The 19,712-nt window shown below is 43.1% G+C and overlaps 1 protein-coding gene and 1 long non-coding RNA gene across 9 annotated transcripts in view; one reads left to right on the forward strand and one right to left on the reverse strand.

Annotated features, from left to right (window-relative positions):
- The window catches only part of LOC308468769, a 42,044-nt gene extending 25,980 nt beyond the window's left edge, over window positions 1-16,064 (forward strand). Inside the window, exons 2-3 of one of the 2 annotated variants that reach the window (XR_013981865.1) lie at window positions 5,995-6,055; window positions 15,807-16,064. This is a non-coding gene — a long non-coding RNA (uncharacterized lncRNA). The remainder of the gene's footprint in view (window positions 1-5,994; window positions 6,056-15,806) is intronic. The other variant, XR_013981864.1, reaches the window with a different exon arrangement.
- AFF2 (ALF transcription elongation factor 2) overlaps window positions 1-19,712 on the reverse strand; it is a 396,915-nt gene that overhangs the window by 60,394 nt on the left and 316,809 nt on the right. The window lies entirely within an intron of this gene.

Consider the following 19,712-nt stretch of genomic DNA (forward strand, 5'->3'; position numbering starts at 1 on the left):
AAAGGGCACCAGCCTCTACTGTACCAACAGACTCATGATAACCTGGGGGGAGAGAACCCGGGTTCCTGACTGCTAGGGATCAGGAAATGGAATACTAGGGAAGGGAGAGGGGATTGGACTGCAATGCCTGGACACTTGAGCAGAAGCCGTGCACATCATTTTGTTGCAGGGCCCCACATGTATCTCTGAACAGCAGTTCATAGGGCAATGTCCTGATTAGGAGTGCCCAAGTCACATCTCACATTGTACACTTAGTGCACATTTAACAAACATTTAAAGCGTATGGCTTCCTCCAAATATTCCTGGGGAATGTAGTTAGCCCCACAGCAGAACAACAATTCCCAGTATCCTTAACAAACTAAGGTTCCCAGAATTCTTTGGGGAAGGCCATGTGCCACTCTAGGTTCCTTTGGAGGGAATGGCAGAATATAAATTTAATAACAGGTGTGTTTTAAATTCATCCATACCACCCCCCGCAAATGTCCTGGAAAAACTGGGGCACGCTGGCCATGATTTCATGCTGAGATCTAGCCCTGAACAAAACTTTTTCAGAGGTGTGTTTTGGGGTCCTGTGAGATCATGGTCCCCGCAAAACCATGTTGTTTGGGCTTAGTGATCCCACGTGGGTCACATGACTCATGCGGGGAGCATGGACAGGAAGATGTGCATCCTGGTTTTAGGACTGGGCATGTTGGAGGATATGTGTATGGCATGGATGTGACCCTTGAGGCATTTGGCTGGTCAGTTTTAGGTTAGACCAGGCATAGGCAAACTCGGCCTTCCAGATGTTTTGAGACTACAACTCCCATCATCCCTGACCACTGGTTCTGTTAGCTAGGGATAATGGGTGTTGTAGTCCCAAAACATCTGGAGCGCCGAGTTTGCCTCTGCCTGGGTTAGACAGATCGTGTTGTGAACTAGCAAAGCAGTCTGTAACGCCTCTGAGAGCTGATCTATGCATTCAGAATAGTCAGGGGGAGGAGTTTATTTCAAGGCATATTATGGGCTGGCAAGCAGGAGAAAAGGCTGGCACCTTTCTTCCAGAAGTACAAGCTTTATAAGTAGAGGGAGCTTTTTCATGGGGGAAGATTTGAACTTTGGACTGGAGGCAATCTGGGTTCAAATCCCTATTCAGTCATTAAGTTCCGTGGGTATACTCGGGCCAGTCACACTACCTCCCAGGGCTGTTGTGAGAATTAGTTGGGATTACTCCATATACACTGTCCTGAAATGCTTGGAGGCAGTAGAGAAATGCCATGAATGAGAAAATAAAACGTAGACTTGAATCCTCTTTCATAAAAATAGGTTAGCAAGTGGCACTAAATGTTCCCTAAGCAGTCTTTGGATTATTGCTAACTCACGTTATTGCCAAGACACCTTTCTGTTTGGTAATAAATGACCTTGCAAAGTACTAATTGTTTTGGAGGTACTTTTATTGACTTCCAATAGCTAGCATTTCTTCTGCTACTCTGACGATAGCTATCACCTGCTAGTTGAGGAATGCAAGATGGCAGAAGTTCCTACCTTTAACAAGTTTTAAATCCCAGCAGAATTGTCGGCAACAGCCATAACCACAAATTGGTTTGCAATTTTCGTCTCTCTCTTTCGCTCTCCCTTTGAGGCAAGTCCTGTATGGTTACGTGATGAACCTTGCTTCAAACAAACTGCTTCTGACTTTTATGATCCTTTTGTGATCTAAATGGCTATCTCGTAAGTTATTCCATTGTAGCTTCTCCCCCTCCCCTCCCCAATTGCTCTTGCCGTGAAATAGAATTCTGAAGATTTCTGGGGACCATTTCACAGCCTTACTGTATTGATTTGCTAAACCTGATGAGAGCTTTCTACTTAATATACAGACAGCTATAGGAACAGAGGCAAACACTTAGGTTTTTTCTTTTTTAAAAAAGTCAGATCTAGTAGTTTCCAGAAGCTAGGATGTCAGAGAATTGCAACAAAAACAGAAATGGGAGTAGAAATTGCCATTGTTCACTTATTCATCCCATATCCAGAATGGAAATCAATCCAGCAAATATGACTGGTATTTGCTGTTCTTTTCTTTTTAGTCTGCAAACTGTAATTGATTATGTGCCCCCCTGCCTTTGCGTTGTGTTTCCTTTGCACTGAATTGAATGAGGTGTAATAACAAAACAAAAATGCAACACATATAATTGACGTAATTTCTTAAGTTATGCAATTTTGCTGTGCTGGTCAGTGAGACAAATGTAGGTTTTTTTGGTGGAAGACAAACTGTAGCAGAATGAAAACCTTTCTGCTTGAAGGCACTTAAGTATATTTACAAATTTATTTATTTGTTGCATCTTTAATCCACCTTTCGTGGTAAATGATCCTCCCGAGATGGTTTGCAAAGAGTCACTGACACAGTATAGCAACCCCCCCATCTGCGCAGGGGTTACATTCCAAGCCAATGTCCACATCAGTGAAATGGCCTGCCAACACCCCATTCCGCATGTTTCCCTCCCAAATACCGAACATGTGTAAATGGGGGGGAGGGGTTGCCTGTATAGTAATATAAAAGGAAAAGGTAAAGGTAAAGGTACCCCTGCCCGTACGGGCCAGTCGTGTCTGACTCTAGGGTTGTGCGCTCATCTCACTTAAGAGGCCAGGAGCCAGCGCTGTCCGCAGACACTTCTGGGTCACGTGGCCAGCGTGACGAAGCTGCTCTGGCGAGCCAGCACCAGAGCAGCACACGGAAACGCCGTTTACCTTCCCCCTATAAAGCGGTCCCTATTTATCTACTTGCACTTAGGGGTGCTTTCGAACTGCTAGGTGGGCAGGAGCTGGGACCAAAAGACGGGAGCTCACCCCGCCACGGGGATTCGAACCGCCGACCATACGATCGGCAAGTCCTAGGCACTGAGGTTTTACCCACAGCGCCACCCGCGTCCCTGTAATAGTATAGTAATATAGGAAGTTACTAAACAACAGAAATGGCAAACCAACAATGTTTAAGAAAAGTAAATAGCAGCTGTGCATAGGGACACCCTGATTGCAGCAGGGGATGAAACAGAGATTAAAACACAATACCATACAAACCATCCAGATTGCAACTGGATAGGTTTAAGGGCATCCCTAAAGGCAATCAGGAAAGGGGTGGGCATTTTCCTGGAGGATTTTCCAAAGAAGAGGTTCATTCCTGGCACCTGTAAGTCTCATACTGTGCACCAGAAAGCAGAGGTCAGATGCTCAGATTCTAGCTGTAATGTTACCCCTTGAAGGCTAGGATCTCATTATTCCAGAGACCCGTGAAAATCCAACAGTCCAATCTCCTCTTTCCCATCAAAATGCTTAAAATTTAAGTAGATCAAACCAGCTGCATAATAATAATAATAACAATAACAACAATAATAATAATTCCTCTATATTAATCTCCATTATCCCAATGCAGGGTTTGAGTTTGAGACTCACAAATGGGCCAACGAATTCGTAACAATGGCCCTTCTGCATCCATCCATGCAAAGACAAGTGTGAAATTGTCCCCCTTCTCTCCTGATTGTCTGACAGCCATGCCTCTTCTCTCTAATCCCGACAAAATGCCAAGATCATCTCTTTTAGCTGTTGATCTGATAACGTCACTTCACCTCCACTCATCCCTATTTCAGCAACTCCAGAGTTCAAGCTCTGTGCCATTGCAGCGACACTGTGGGAGTCTTTCACCCTGGACTTGTGTTGTTCAAGCTCCTCTAAAGAAGGGCAATTTTATTCCTCCAGATCTGTACAAATATCCCCCCCCCTCCATGGGCACTCTCCAAGTCCATACTCTGAACTTTTAAACACACAAGTCCTTAACGGAACAGAAACTTCCACAAAACCCTGTTAGTTATCAATATCTGAGCAAGTATCTCATTAGGCCATGTTGAATGCACATAACAACCTATGTGTCTGTCTATCCCTGTAGTGATTTCTTATTAAAGTTTGCAAACACCAGTGCTAAAACAAAATGTTAAAAAGAGGAGGTTAACACTCCACTCTCAATATACAGTCAGATGTTAGCAATGCATTCTATGTATGATGCATATTGTGGTAGACCCATCTTGCAGCAGTCTCAACTTGGGATCTTCCATCACAGCTGCTATTTGCATCAGAGGGAGAGAAAACATCTCCAGTGAGAGACAATGGGAGCTTTATCCCCCTGCCCTTTCCACTTGTGCAGCCATGGAGAGGAGATTGGAAGTGTCAACTTCCGTTTTAGAATTTCATCTAAATCTCAAACTGTGGCTAATCTTAATAAGCCAGCTTCATAAACCATGGATGGGTTTGTTTTCGGGAACCATTGTTAAGATTAACCCACCATTTGTCCTAGCTTGGATAGCACGGCAAACTGTCGTCAATCTGAAATGTAACAACAAGCTTTTGAACTTTTCCCTCTTGGCCATGACACTGGAGGAGGGGAACAGAAAAATTTGAGACTTGCCTAGGCTTGTTCTGGTAATGGTGAACTATAGTTTAGTGTTAACGCCTGAACCAGACCATTGCTACAAAGATATTGTTCCCAGCTTTGGTCCAGTAAGTGTGCTTTCGGCCAACTCATTTTCCTTCTGAATGGTCAATCTTAGCTTTGGGTAGGCAGCCTCTCTTTTTGGTAATTTAACAAATAACTGGATGGATGTTATGGATTTTCCTTGTTACGGCCCAAAAGAAAAACATCACATCAAATCATATCATATCATTGTCTATTACTGATGTGAATGCACCTCAGAAATTTTACTCACGCAAATGGGGAGAGATGAAATAAGCATGCTAAGCTTCACCGTCACTCTCTCTGAGTTGGGGCGTTAACTTATGAAAGGGGCCAAACTTCACATAAATGTGTATAAATTTGACTCAACTGCTTGTTTTTGTTGTTGTTGTTTTAATTTAGGGGCATAGTAAATGCTCAGAATTAGTGGAGTTAAGCACTACCTCAGATGATAGTCCACCCATTTTCAAAATCCTCCCTCAGCTGTTTTTCTCATTGTGAGAGAAAAGTTATTTGAGGGTGCTGCTTCAATTTGAAGATGGGCTGCAGTTCAGTGGGACAGTCTGCTCTGTGTTTGATTCCACATTTGACCCCCAGCACCTCAACATAGGGCTGGAAATGTCCTCATCTAAAATCCTGGAGAGCCACTGCCTGTCAGTGTAGACAATATGAAGTTAGATGGCCTGATTCCATAAAAAGCAGCTGCCTATGTTCCACTTCAATATTATGGGCCAAGTGGGATTGTTCATCTTAGTTTATTCGTTCATTAATGAAGACTTCTTGCCAGTTTAAAATTGACAATGTGGTCCCCACACCATGCAAGGTTCCCCACGCCTAGTTTAGGCAAATAGAGTAGTGGGAGATGGGGCCATCCAAAACATACCAGGTCTTGTTTTTCTGTGGCTATTCTGGATCAACATGAGGCACACAATGAAGCTACTTTTTAATGCTGGTATCAGTATCAAAAGCCTGGAAACTCTTTAAAAGCTGCCGGACCATCTGTGTCTTTAAGCAGCTGCCAGATTCCAGACTGTGGTTCCTTCCCTTCTAATTCCACGTTTTCACGATAGATTAATGAATGCCTTTCTTCCAGAATAAATAAATGTGCTACGCCATCTCTCCATTCCCTCCAAGTCCATTCCTTAAGATTTCCACCTTACGAATGAACACATTAATTCAGGAATGAGTTCAGCGGTGATCCAATTTGAAGGAGAAGGACTGCCTGGATATGCCAATTTTCTCCTCCGTACTAAAAGCCCTCGAAATTGTTTTTTTCTTAAGTGAGAGAATTCTAAAGTGCAAACAGCCTATATAAATCTTAAAAGCTTAAAGGGCTTTTCTTGCACCTTCCTTGATTTATACATAACCTGCATGGAGAAATGTATGTTGATATTTTATCCACCCCAGTCATTCGTCACAGTGTGTATTCATCTGCTTATTTCCTTTGAGAGTCGCTTTAGGTGCATATTTAGATTTTTCACCTTGCTAATTTATGCCATCTGACGTTTAAATTACAGGCTTTGGAAGAGAGCTGAAGAAGCAAATGTTTACATAGTGCTTGTGGCGCAAATGCCAAATGTAAGTAGCCAGGTTTTTGCCACTTCCTGTGTGTTAATCTGGACACTTTGGAATTATGCAGACACAATACAATACTGATAAGAAGCAGGAAGGTGGAAATACGAATATTTAGAGCTCTATTTAGCTGCTATCACCTCTATTTGTGTAGGGAGGAGTGCAGGCAACTATGCTAGTCCTGCACCCCATGTCCCCACTAGGGCATTAGAGAACACTCCTCTGAAAATAACAAATTGAATATGCCCCTCCTCTTTTACATTCAGGTGGTGCTGTGGATTAAACCACAGAGCTTAGGACTTCCAGATCAGAAGGTCGGCAGTTCGAATCCCCGCAACGGGGTGAGCTCCCGTTGCTCGGTCCCTGCTCCTGTCAACCTAGCAGTTCCAAAGCACGTCAAAGTGCAAGTAGATAAATAGGTACCGCTCCGGCGGGAAGGTAAACGGTGTTTCCGTGCGCTGCTCTGGTTTGCCAGAAGCGGCTTAGTCATGCTGGCCACATGACCTGGAAGCCGTACGCCGGCTCTCTCGGCCAGTAAAGCGAGATGAGTGCTGCAACCCCAGAGTCGGCCACGACTGGACCTAATGGTCGGGGGTCCCTTTACCTTTTTACCTTTGCTTGGAATAAATGGGATGGACTTGGAGCCACCAACTTGTGCCCAAGATTGAGGGGGATGGATCATGTGTGTGACACACAATGTCACATTTCAGGAGAAGTCAGGGTACAGAGCTGAACGTATTGGCTGGGAGCTCCTCCTCTCTCATGCTCAGCAGACTTCCAGGGCAGGAGGAGGAGGAGGAGCTGGCTACTGAAGCCATGCTTGGCTTCACACTTGGCCTCCTCCACCCCCTGATGGTAGGGAACAATGGGGGAGCCCTGCTCTCCAAGCAAATTATTACTGGGGCGGGGGGAGCTCAGTCATCCAGAGCTGGCCCCCCTGGATGGAATAATGTAATGACAACATAATTACAGTGGTACCTTGGTACTCGAATGGCTTGGCTCCCAAACAAATCGGCTTCCAAACGCCGCAAACCCGGAAGTGAATGTTCTGGTTTGTGAACTTTTTCAGAATCTGAAAATCTGTCACAACTTTTTCTTGAGTGCAGGATGCTCCTGCAGCCAATCGGAAGCCGAGCCTTGGTTTTCGAACCATTTCAGGAGTCAAACGGTCTCCCGGAATGGATTAAGTTCGAGAACCAAGGTACCACTGTACATAATTTATGTAATGGATTACATAAGCTATGCAAGTTACATAATTTTGGAAGAGGGCAAACTGCAGTGAAATGGAAACATGATGCATTCTTACATCCTAGTTCCCTCACTCCCAGTGACTCCACCCTTGACCTTTCTACACTGAGTTAGCAGGTATGAAGAAGGCTTCCAAGCATGCCCAAATAACCACAGATTCCTCAATGCAAACAGTCTCTTCTCCATCTACAACACCCAAGGGAGGTGTTGAGGGTTGCCACATGAGAACATGCTCTCTCCGTGGTGCTTCTACACCCATAGAATGCTGTCCCCAGGAAGATGTGCTTGGTGTCAACCTTGTCAGTCTTCAGGTGCCAGGCTAAAACCTTTTTGTTTACACTGGTCTTTGGGCCTGGTACTTTGCATGTTTATTCAAAAGTTTGCACACATTTTAATAAGTGAGATTTGTTTTATAGTGCATTTTAACTACTGATTCATTTATATTTTGCACTTTTTAAGGCTGACTTGTTTTGAACTTTTTAATATATTTTATGGAAACTGCTTATAGGTTTTACAATTACAATTTTGTTAAGTAATTAAAAAGTAAGCTCTCTCTGCCTTCAATGGGGTTCACTCATAGCTAGCTATGAGTAGGATTGAACCTTATTCTTTCTATATGGGGAACTTTTAGCTCTCCAGATTGTGTGGTACTACAACTCCCATCATCCCCTAGCAGGTGGGAGTTTCCAGTTCAGTAACATTTGCAGGGCCAAAGGTTCCTACTATGGCCATAGATCAAAACAAATGTATGTGCTGTATATGTGTTTAGGTGGATAGATAGAAAGAAATGAAGGCAGAATCTCACAGAAATAACATTTCTTTTTTTTAAAAAAGCATACCAAAAAAAAAAGTTAGAGCTTGCCAATGACACTTAATCCAAGATTTCACACTGGAAAGTATTTTGACTTCTTTGAGCCACCACGTTTATAGTTGCTGCAATGAAATTTTAATTTTGTGCTCTAATGAACACAAATCGATCCATATTCCATGTTGGCAAAACTTATGATGGCTGCATAATTGAAAGAACTCTGTTGCATTAAAAAAAAGAAAAAGAAGCAGCAGTCCCACAAAATTGTAGCCAACTGCCGAAACATTAACGTGCAGGATGGACAGCCAATGCAGAAAGCGGAGGCAGCAGCTACGCTTGGTTAAGAGGAGGCTTTGAATGATCTCATGTACAAGTTTGCCATTATTCTTTCCACCAGTTTTGGTAATTGCAGGACTACAGATAGCTGGTGGTTGGGGAGAGTTCATCAACTTAATTAAAAAAAACACAACTAAGTTGAAAATAACATTCTTGTTGCTACAGTTTTCTTAAGAGGGAAGTTTTTTATTTCTGGTCTACTTTCTCATAAGATTAATTGTATGTAGTAGGGATCCCTCTATCAAGCCCCTAAGACTCTCCCTAGACAATACATGCTAGCCCCTGGTCACATTCTCACTGGCTCTGCTCTGCTTTGCATGCAGAAGGTCCAAGGTTCAATCCCTGGCATCTTTGGGTAGTGCTGGGAGAGACTCCTGCCTAAAACCTTGGGGAGACAACACTGAGCTAGATGAACCAATGTATAAGGCAATTCTTTGTGTGGGTCTGTGAAGGTATAGACAACATAGAGCTCTCCAAGTGATTCTGGCTAGGGCCAGAATCTGCAGGGCACCACATTACCGAACTGTGGTCTACTATAGATACTCAACCATTAGCACAGGAGCAGCTTGGGCAACACAAATATCAAGACTGTTTTATCTATGGACACAATGCCCTCCTAGAAACCCTTATTGAAATAGGATGATGAAACGCCTCCTATCACAATGTAGGTGCTAAAACTACATCTTCCACTGCTTTTTTTTTTTTAAGCTATGAACCAAGTGCCTGGAATACAGCTGCTATTTATTGATTTAAAAGCATTTGCATACCACTTAAGGTTTCAAAACTCTGAGCAATGCACAGATTAGAAAACAAACATTATATTAACAACCCAAAACTAGTAAAACAGCAATATGAAAATGCATAGAGACATATAAAAGCAGATAAAACAGAAATCTTGAGGTTTTAAACTCATAAAACACGGTCCTATCTTATGGTCAGGGAAGGTCTGGGCAGAAAAATTAGCTCTTCACAAGATGGCTGTAGCAATGGATGTTTGCTGCTTTCCATATGGCATTCCTCAGAATGGGGGCAACAGCAGAAAATGCCAATTGTTGGATCAATGCCCTATGATATTCTGTTGAGTGCAGTGCAAAGAGTAGATGACCTAAGTGACCTCTCTTTTCTATAAGGGACAGCAGGTCTTTCAGGGAAGCTGTCCCTAAGTTGTTCAAGACTTTATATGTTAACAACAAGGCTTTGGACACAGCCAAAATCCGTACAGAAACATGATGAACTGGACTTTAAGACTGGAAAGCTAAGAAATGGAGAGAAACTAAAGTTGACATTTTTATCCAACCCAACTTCAGCATGGGAAAGAGAAGGTGGGGCTGACACATGCAAGGAACTTGGGGGCATAGGTAGGATGCATGACTCTGTGGCCCTAAGGCGGGTGTATATTTCCTGCTTGGACATAACAGATGAACAGGATCTTTCCCTTCCTTTTTGTTTTTTATTAACTTGGAAGGCAAATCTGACTCTTACTGTGGAGGAGCTGCTAAACATCATGGCACTGGTTACTGGAAACTGAAACGAAGGGAGTGTGGTCCACACTAATTTTGTGTGAGATTCAGCTGCCTTTGACTGACACAGGGAGCTTGATATATATATAATCATCTCATTGACATTCCCTGGGAACTGAACTGTGACTGCTCTGCAGTACAAAGCACAGCAAGCTTATTACAGGGCCCCAAAGCATTTTCAAGAACATCCAAGTTATTTGTGTTTCTAAAGAGGTAGGTGTGTGTGTGTCTGTTTAAGAAGGTAGGTGTGTTTTCCTCTGGCTTATATGCATGGTAAATTGTATCCACTTGAGCTGTACTTAGGGAGTGGTACCCATTTAAGTTAATAGTTGGTCATGTTCATTATTTTCATTGGATCTACTCTGAGGAAGACTAGCACTGGATACAATTCATTACATTTCTCCTCACCTTCCAGAATTTAGATTGGGGTAAACTGTTTCTATGCTTTGTAGGAAATGAGCTCCATCTCAAATAAAACAACTACTTATTTCCAATTCATGAACAAATCAATGAATTGCACCAATGAATTGCACTCTTAGAATTCAAAGCGACAGATAATGAGATAGATAAAGTTATTATTATATTTTTTTGTTGTTGTTATCCTTGATGATTTACATGTGGGATGATGTATTTGTTATCCTTTATGAGTTTTCCAGGAAAATTAGAAATCCTTTTTCAGCCCTCTTTGTAGGAAAAAAAAAAGTATAGTTGAAACTGGCTCTCCTAGCCTTCTGACATTTTTATTATAGCTGACTCTGAGAGGGTAAGGATTATCAGAGATCTCCCTTGCTTGAAAAAATAGCTCTGATTTTCTGCCATCTTCAGCCTCATCTGCCTGAATCAGCCCTTTTAGACCTCATCATTAGCCCTTGCATTCCATGGTCAGCAAAGGCACCGACACAAGCTCCAGGTCTGCTTTCTATCTGGCTTCAGGGACATAAGGCACTCTATTTGCAGCATGCATACTTTTCCTCCTGGCATGGTCTGGGTAATCTGTGTATGTACCTGAATGTAGGTCCCTTAGTCAATGCACAGTGCTGTCCAGGCAGCCAACTCCTATAATTAAAAAGACTCACCAGCTGGCAGGACCTGATGAATGAGCCAATACCTGAATAAGGAAAGTGTGAATTACATGACTCTACAAAGACTTTGATGCCCAATAGGGAAAGACAGAAAGTGAAAGAGAAGAGAAGAAGGAGAACAACACAACAATGGAGGAATTTACAAATTCCTCTGCTCCTAAACTGTAATACTGTCTTTATTTGTTCTTCTTCATTGGGCCTTTAATCATTATCTAACATTATTGACAAGAGTTGTTGACACTTGAACTGAGTGTGTGTGTGTCTGAATATGTTTTTTTTTCTGCTTGCCTCTTGGAGTGGGCTACTCAGGCAACAGATTGAGAAGTTCCTAATGTCCCAAGGTTGTGATGTTCTCACAGGTTCCAGGGTAACTCCCCTTTGCCCATGTATCCCATTGGTTTCTTCTGACTTGGTACTGTTACAAAAGCCTCCAGGTTAGGACTTTACAAGAGCAACAGGTGCCCTTGACAGCTATGTCAATTGAAACAGGGTGTCCTGCTCCTGCCCAAAAACATGATGACAGGGACTCTTACTTGTGAGGCAGAGATCCTTGTTAAAGCAGAACAACGATACAATTTCAGCAGTAAGCACCGAGCTATTCAAGTTCCAGAACTTGTATAAAGCCACAAGGAGCAGAAAATAGCCCTGTCTAAAAGCCAGGACGAAGGTTGAAGAGTCACAGACAAGGTGGTTAGTGTTGTATGGAAGCTGCAGAGTTTTGCAATGCTTTTCTTGCCCAATTGTCAAGCTTTTAAAACTAGGTGAGGTGCGTTAACCTGTGAGGAGTGCAATTTCTGCAGCTATGTCTTGCTTGAGGGTGTATGCTAAGTTGCTGTATCTCTTCTCTTCTCTTCTTGCCCTCTGAATCCTGTCCAGCCACCCTAGGCTGTGTATCAACACCCTGATTCTGGCAACACTATCTCCTCCACCAGAGGGAAAAGAGCAGCTGGAACTCCTGCCTCACCATCAAACCCCCCCCCCCCCCGGAGCAGGGAGGGATTCCATCTGCCAGATTCTGCTCTGCTGTTCCTCATCCACCACCACCCCTTCCACCAGCATGTGCCTGCCCTGTGGGACTCATGACCCACATGTTTTCTCCCTTGCCTGCTAGATTCTCCTTAGCCCAGATCCTGGGGCCACATAACTCCTGCACCCAAACCCAGCCCATTCCCTGGACTTCCCACAACCAAGCATTATGAGAAGGATTCCCCACATTTCTCAATCTACCCTTCCCCCAATGAGCCAGGGTTGTGGGGCAGAAGGGCAACTCTTATTCTACCCTCACAACAACCCTGAGAAGCAGGAAAGGAGGAGTGTGTGTGGATAGCACAAAGTGCCACAGAGAGTGTCATGGCGAGCTGGGATTTGGACGCAGCCCTTATGGGCCCAGCTCCAACATTCAAAGCCAGGCATTGCCAATGAGGCTTCTATGGATGCTACTGTAGCCATCGCTGTCCCCTCCCAGGTCCACAAAAGGTCACAGGTAATATTCCCTCAATAGTCCACATTGCAAGGGAAAGTGACTTCCTGTTTGCTTTGGCTGAGCTTCTCCTGTACTGACCACACACCCTTAAACTTGTCAACATTTTATTGGGTGGTGGGACTGGACTTGTTCCCTCCCGTCACTTCTTAACAGAGATGTATAAAGAGTTTCTCAATATGAGCAAGCATGGCACTGACTGGTGTATGTACCCTTTCCTCCATTGATGGAGTAACTTGATTGGTGATGGTGGGCACATCCACACCTTTCTTGATCCTGCCTTTTTCTGCTCCTTCAAGATCTGGCTACTATTTTATGTTCTGCCATGCTCCTCCTCCAGAGCAGCCATTTTGTGACTGGCACCCAAAGAACTACTATTTAACTGTGTCCACTAGCACTCTTCCTAAAGGTTGCCATTCTCTGCTCCAGTATATTTTCTGGTACAAGCTGCCTAAAAGGGTGCCCTACCCAGTACAAACCATCTCAGACTCAGATCAGGAGGGGAAGCCTTGTTGGTGATGCCCCCAGCAAAGGCTGTCTGGTTGGTGAACCAATCCACGGCAGGGCCTTTTCGGTGTTGGGTCCCTGGGTTGTAGAATGTGAACCTGTCACCATCATTATCAACTTGCAGGAGGAATTCATAAACATTCCTGCTTACCCAGGCATTTGTTGGCTGAAGAACAGTGTTTTATCTATTTTTGCTTTTCATTTTTAAACTGCATATCTGTTTGTCACCCTAAGCTCCTTGTAGAAGAAGGGCAGAGTATAAATATAATAATAAATCAATAAATTAATATTCTCTGCAACTTCCTGACCAGAATTAACACATTATTATTATTATTTAAAAAAGGAAGCAATATTATGAAGAAGCTGAGTTTGTTCTCTTATCTGACAACTTCTGGAGGGGGAAAAATAAATAAAAACAATTCAAAAGCAAACATTTCAAATATGGCAAGTCTTCCACCCCACCAGAAGGGTTGTTAATGAATTTGTTGCATGAACGCACAGACAGATTGGGAGCTAGAGCTCTGCTGGCCAGCCCAACATGGCCCTGGCACCAGAAAGCCAATTTGTTCCCATGCATTGTTTCCTCTAGAGTATGTTTCTCATCCAGAGGTGATTTTCCAATAAAATCAGCCTCAATTATTGCTAGCGCAGGAGCGACCCTGGAGGGAGGATAAGAGGCAATTCAATTGTTGGAAATGCTGCACGAAGCAAAATTAACCTTGCTGTGCTATTATCCTTTGAAACATTTAGCTAGTTTCTCCTCTTTCTTTTGTATTAGTTGACCCTAAATGGAAGTGGGGAGGAGATGAGGGGAGGGGAAGGAAATCTACATATATTTCTAACCCTACTTATTCATTATAATGTAAGGAAATACAATATAATGTTCATTCACTTTTTCATGCAAATATAAAAGTTGTTGACATAGAATTGCTAGACTTTTAAGGCATAGGTGAAAGCTTCTTGTTGAGATACACATGCAGCAGATTTCACTGAGTAAGGCGGTGTACACACCATACATTTCAAGAGCATTTAAAGCACATGTCTTCTCCCCCCCCCCCCAAAAAAAATGTTTAGGGGTACTCTCATTTTGACTCAAGAAAACCACCATTTTATAGTTCAAATCGGGAAAAATAAATACAGTAAATGGACAAAAGTACAAAGATTCACAAAATGTTTAGGGATATGTGTACCACTGCGTACCCCCAGAAAAGAAATCACTGCTTCTCCCAAAGAATCCTGGGAATTTTAGCTTGCTAAGAGTGCTGAGCACTGTAGATCTGTGAAGGGCAAACTGCAGTTCCCATCAGTCTTTGTGTTTTATGTGTGCTTTAAATGTATGATATGTACACAACCTCAGTGTATGTGTGTGTTTGTGTGGAATAGTATTGCAATTTCAGATGTGATTCAATGTTTCCACAAGGAAAGACTGAGGGGGCAATCGCCTAGCAAGATCCAGCTCAGCTGGTTGCTTGCAGGATCAATTGAAGTTAAGTCCCCAACCCTGGCTCAGCAAAAGTTACGCCACTGCAATCTTGCTCATCCCAGTTTAGATGGAGCTCAGCTACCTGAGCTGAGGCCCATGAATGTCAACCAAAACAGCTGTGGCAGGGCTGGGTCCGGGTGTGTGAAATTAGGCTGGATCCTAAGCCCATTCAGTTTGGCCATGTGATGTCCTGAGTGAGCCCAAAATTTGATACCCAGCCCTCATGCTGCCTTCCCAAAGCTGGGCAAGGGAGTCACTGGGCTTTGAGAAGATGTGAGGCTCCAGCAGGTCCTAGAGCTCTCATGTCTCAGCGCTTACAAATTTTGGGAAGCTGCTCCCTTTCCCCGTGCGGTCACAGAGCCCTAAATCCTTCTCTGTATGAATTAGCAACCCGGCAAATAGCACTCTTTTAAAGGATTGTTTTGCCCTGCTTGGACAAAGCAGTATCCCTGCTGTTGAATGGGGTTTGGATCTGGTGCAACTTCATGTTTGCTTTACATCTGTTTCTTGTGTAACTAGTGAAGACAAACTCTTCCCTTTACTATGGGTTGTATCCAACTACGTTCTACACAGTGTAGACCCACTGAAGTGAATGAACCCAAGTTATACATCTCCATTAATTTCAGTGGATCTACTCTGAGTAGAACTAACATGAGCTGCAACTCCATAAACTGATGGATAAACTAAATATTATGCAAAACATGTTGCAGAATATTCTGCATTTGTGAAACTATGTGTGTTAAAATGCATATATATTTGTGAAAATAACATTGCATTATATTCAGGAATGTATTATATTTGCGAAAAGTGCTTGCAAAAATCTGCATATAGGGCAAATTCACATACAAAAATGAGTATACTAGGAGTGAAATGAACCTAAGACTGGGAAAATGAGAAATAGGGAGAAACAGAAGTCGCTTCTTTGAGGTCTTGCAGCCTTGCCCCAACATTCTATTGTCATTGCTTTGGTCCACTTAACCCAGTTAAACACCCTTAGTGCCATTTGCTTTGCAAAACATCCTTCAAAAAACAACAGCCACCCAACTGTAGTGTAAATCAATGGCAAATTGACTAAAGCTAAGACCAAATTATCACAGACAACCATGCCTATATTGGCCTCTGAAGCTGAGCTGGGTGGGGTGGAGAAACAATATTCAATTGATTAACTCTATTGACCATTCTTATATCTCTACTGGGAATCTTCTGATAGAAGAATGTTTTGCCTACAGTCACAAAAAGACTTGATGATCTGCTTTCTCTCCCCCCGCCTTTCTTTCTAAAATCTCTTTGCAGGAATAACAAGCGGTAAAGAAAAATAAAAAAGCTGCTGTTTCAAGAACCAAAGAAGATCCCTGCTGGATCAAGCCAAAGGCCCATCTAGTCCAACATCCTCTTCTCATAGTGGCCACCCAGGTAGCTGATACCTGTGCGAAATCTGCAAGCGCAAGAGCACTCTCCCCTCCTTCGGATTCAGAGCATACTCATTATGGCTAGTAGCCATTGATAGATTTATCCTTCATAAAAACAAATTAAAGAAATACAGCAAACACAGTTTTCGGTAGCAGCCAGCTTGTGCTATTGCAGTTCCAGCCAAAAAGGGGTGGTTATTTTTACCCTTAACCTTCATTACCTTCTCACAAAGAAATGGACAGGAGGTAAGGATGGCTCTCTAGTATCCTAAGTGCTCCCTGGTTAGCAAAATAATGTTGCCTATCCACGTTGCCTGGTTCCAGAGGGATACAAACACCTATCTATATTAACAGGATTTTTATTTTAAAAAACCCACACAACACATAGAAATATATATTAAATTAATTGGTCTGCTTGATTGTCCTGTAGGGGTTATCAAATCATTTGGAAGTACTACCAGCTTTGCAAAGTCCCCTGAGGCCTTGGGCTTTCTGTAGAAGGATCTAGCAAGGTTGAGACATGCCTGGTCATTTTTTGCTGCATGAGAAGGAGCTATATGAGTGTATCCTACTATTGGATCAGAACATTTACTTGCCTACAAGATACTAAGATTGAAGCAACTCAATGGCAAACCAAGGAGTTGTCGCAGTGCAAGACAGCCCGGGATTCGGACTCAGAAAAAGGCAAATTCCTATGTTCCCCATACTCATTCAAACAACAGGTAAAGGTAAAAGGACCCCCTGACCCTTAGGTCCAGTTGTGACCGACTCTGGGGTTGTGGCGCTCATCTCGCTTTACTGGCCGAGGGAGCCGGCGTACAGCTTCCGGGTCATGTGGCCAGCATGACTAAGCCGCTTCTGGCGAACCAGAGCAGCGCATGGAAACGCCGTTTACCTTCCCGCCGGAGCGGTACCTATTTATCTACTTGCACTTTGACATGCTTTCGAACTCCTAGGTTGGCAGGAGCAGGGACCAAACAACAGGAGCTCACCCCGTCGTGGGGATTCAAACCGCTGACCTTCTGATTGGCAAGTCCTAGGCTCTGTGGTTTAACTCACAGCACCACCCACGTCCCCTCATTCAAACAATAAGCCACCATAAAAACTAATTATAGAAATAGCCAATAAGTCAGCCAGCCATAAAAGCAGCAGATACTTGAAAATGAGGGATGAGATAAAGTGGCTTACTGAAATTCTCCACCATAACATAAGAGAATAAGAACAGTCTGCTCCTTCTGTCAGCAGTTGGCATTCAGAGGCATACTGCCTCCAGCACTGGAGGTAGAACGTAGTCATCGGTGCTGCAGCCACTGAACTTACATCTTTCAAAAGCACAGTTTACGCTAGTTGCATACCCTCCAACATTTCTCTGATGAAAATAGGGGCGTCTCATTCCATAATGATAATTTTACTATTTATACCCCACACATCTGACTGGGTTGCCCCAGCTACTCTGGGCAGCTTCCAACATATATAAAAACATAATAAAACATTAAACATTTTTTAAAAACTTCCCTATATAGGATTGTCTTCAGACAGCTCTGGGGTCAGATAACTCCATACCCTTCAACATTTCTCCAATGAAAAGTGGGACATTCCAGGATCAAATCAGAAACCGGGATGGCTTCTCTAAAAAAGGGGCGTCCCTGGAAAATAGGGACACTTGGAGGGTCTGTAGTTGAGGCTGAAGGGAATTGTAGTCCCTTTGGAGGGCACCAGGTTGGCAAGGGCTGGTTTACAGCTTTGCATGGCATGTGAAAGTGGCCACAGAATGAAGAGGTTAACTGACTCATTTGCAGTGAAGTATTGCCCTGTTTGGGTGCCACTACCAAAAAGTCCCTGTTCCTTGCAGTGGTAGACACAGCAGCCCCCAATGCCTGAACATCCTGATCAAAGTATGTGGCCAGGTTCAAACACTACTCTAAGGAAGTCGGAGAAGTGCTTAATTTTCACATCAATCCTGATGCCGCCCCTTCAAAGAACTTCCTTTGTACTTCTGCAAAGCTTCAAAACCCAAACCCAGTGTTAAACGATTCCTTAACATTGAATGAAATCTGATTCTAGCAGACAGCCATGATGTCAGCAACATGTAAGTGCAGAGAATATTTTTTACACTAATGACAACTGAGAACCTTTCTTTCATCCACCCCCCTCCCTTTCATATTGTAGCAGATGTCAACTGTAGTTAGATTCAATTCAACTTATTAGTGCGTGGCTTTAAGCCAACAGCCATTCACATTTCCAGAAGTATACTATCACATATGTCTTAATAAGTGAACCCTGTTTTTAAAAATGTATGTGATAAGTCACATATGCTAGAAGGAATATGGGCATCTTTCACTTGTGGTGACAATGGAAGCGACTAAACACTGCTGAGCGCAGCTGAAGAAGATTAACATTCAAGGGGAATTTTTGATGATGTTTGAAAATACAACAGAAGTGACAGCATGGGGGGGGAAGCCTTCTCCCCCCCCACAAGCTGAGCCTTCATTTCTTTGTCGTGTGTGTGTGTGTGTGTGTGTGTATATATATATATATATATATATATGTTTTTCTACAAAAGGCGTGTCTTCTAGCATAGCATTTTCCTACTGCTATACTGAAGTAGTTATTATTACTAACAACAACAATCATCATCATCTTATGGAAACCTTTGCATGTGCTTTCCAGAATGAAACTCAAGAAACTGGCCAGGTATTCTGTGGCACATTCTGGAGTGCACAATTAGTTGTCATGGGATGCTTGGACATCCTGGGCTTGGAATGCCCTCTTCTGAAAAACTCTGGAGAGTCGCTGCCAGTCAGTGTGAACAACACTGAACTAGGAACACTGAATTAGATGGACCAATGTTCTGTGAAGCAGCTCCCCATGTTTCAATGGGTTGTATTCAACCCAGTTAGAGTAGACCTGCTGAAATCAATGAACGTAAGCCAGTTATGCCCATTGGCCACACCTGCCAATGCTTTTGACCAGTCTGTCTATGCTAACAGACAGTGTGGAGGGAGGTCAGTAAAGGAAACAGAGCAGACCAATCATTTTGTTGCCTCAGAATGCAGCAGTACAGTCAAGGGGTGGAAATGGCAAGGAGCAAGATTTCAAGTAAACATTAAGGGAAACTTCCAAGTACTGGAAAGATTTTTAACAGCAAAGGTGATGGGCTCTCTTTCATTGGAGGTATTTAAGCAGAGAGTGGGGGTCCATATATCAGAGATGCTGTAGTTGCAATCTGCATCATAAACCAGGTATGGTCCTTCAGGAATTGCTGGCTTCCATCCTTGTTGTATACCCTGAACTGGGAAGGAGTTGGACTAAATCTGGTGTCCTTAATGTTACATCCATGGGCACCTCAGACAACCCCCTGTGTCCCTCAAGGTCCCTAGCTCTCTCAATTTTAATTTTTTTTTTAATGGGAAGGGGTCCTGAGCATCACCTTTCCCCCCTCAGAATATTTTGTGGCAACTACAACAGTTTCTTAGATTTCTAAATGTGGCTCTGAATTCAAAAACCCTGGAACAGATGACCCCCAAACACTATAGTCCTATGAATTTAATGTGCTTCACTATATCATGAAAATGTCTCCAAAGTATAGGGGTTGAAGGTTGTATTCAATATTAGCCATAGAGCAGACCCACTGAAATCAAAGCATAATTAATGTTGGTGCATCAATTCATTTGGTCTACTCTAAGTATAGTTTGGTTCGGCACAGCCTAGGTAGCTAAGTTGGTTACAGCATGATGCTGATAATGCCAGGATTGCAGGTTCAATTTCCATATGGGATGGCTGCATATTT

Source organism: Podarcis pityusensis (genome assembly GCF_964106645.2).
Source record: "Podarcis pityusensis genome assembly, chromosome: Z".
In the NCBI taxonomy this organism is placed as follows: domain Eukaryota; kingdom Metazoa; phylum Chordata; class Lepidosauria; order Squamata; family Lacertidae; genus Podarcis; species Podarcis pityusensis.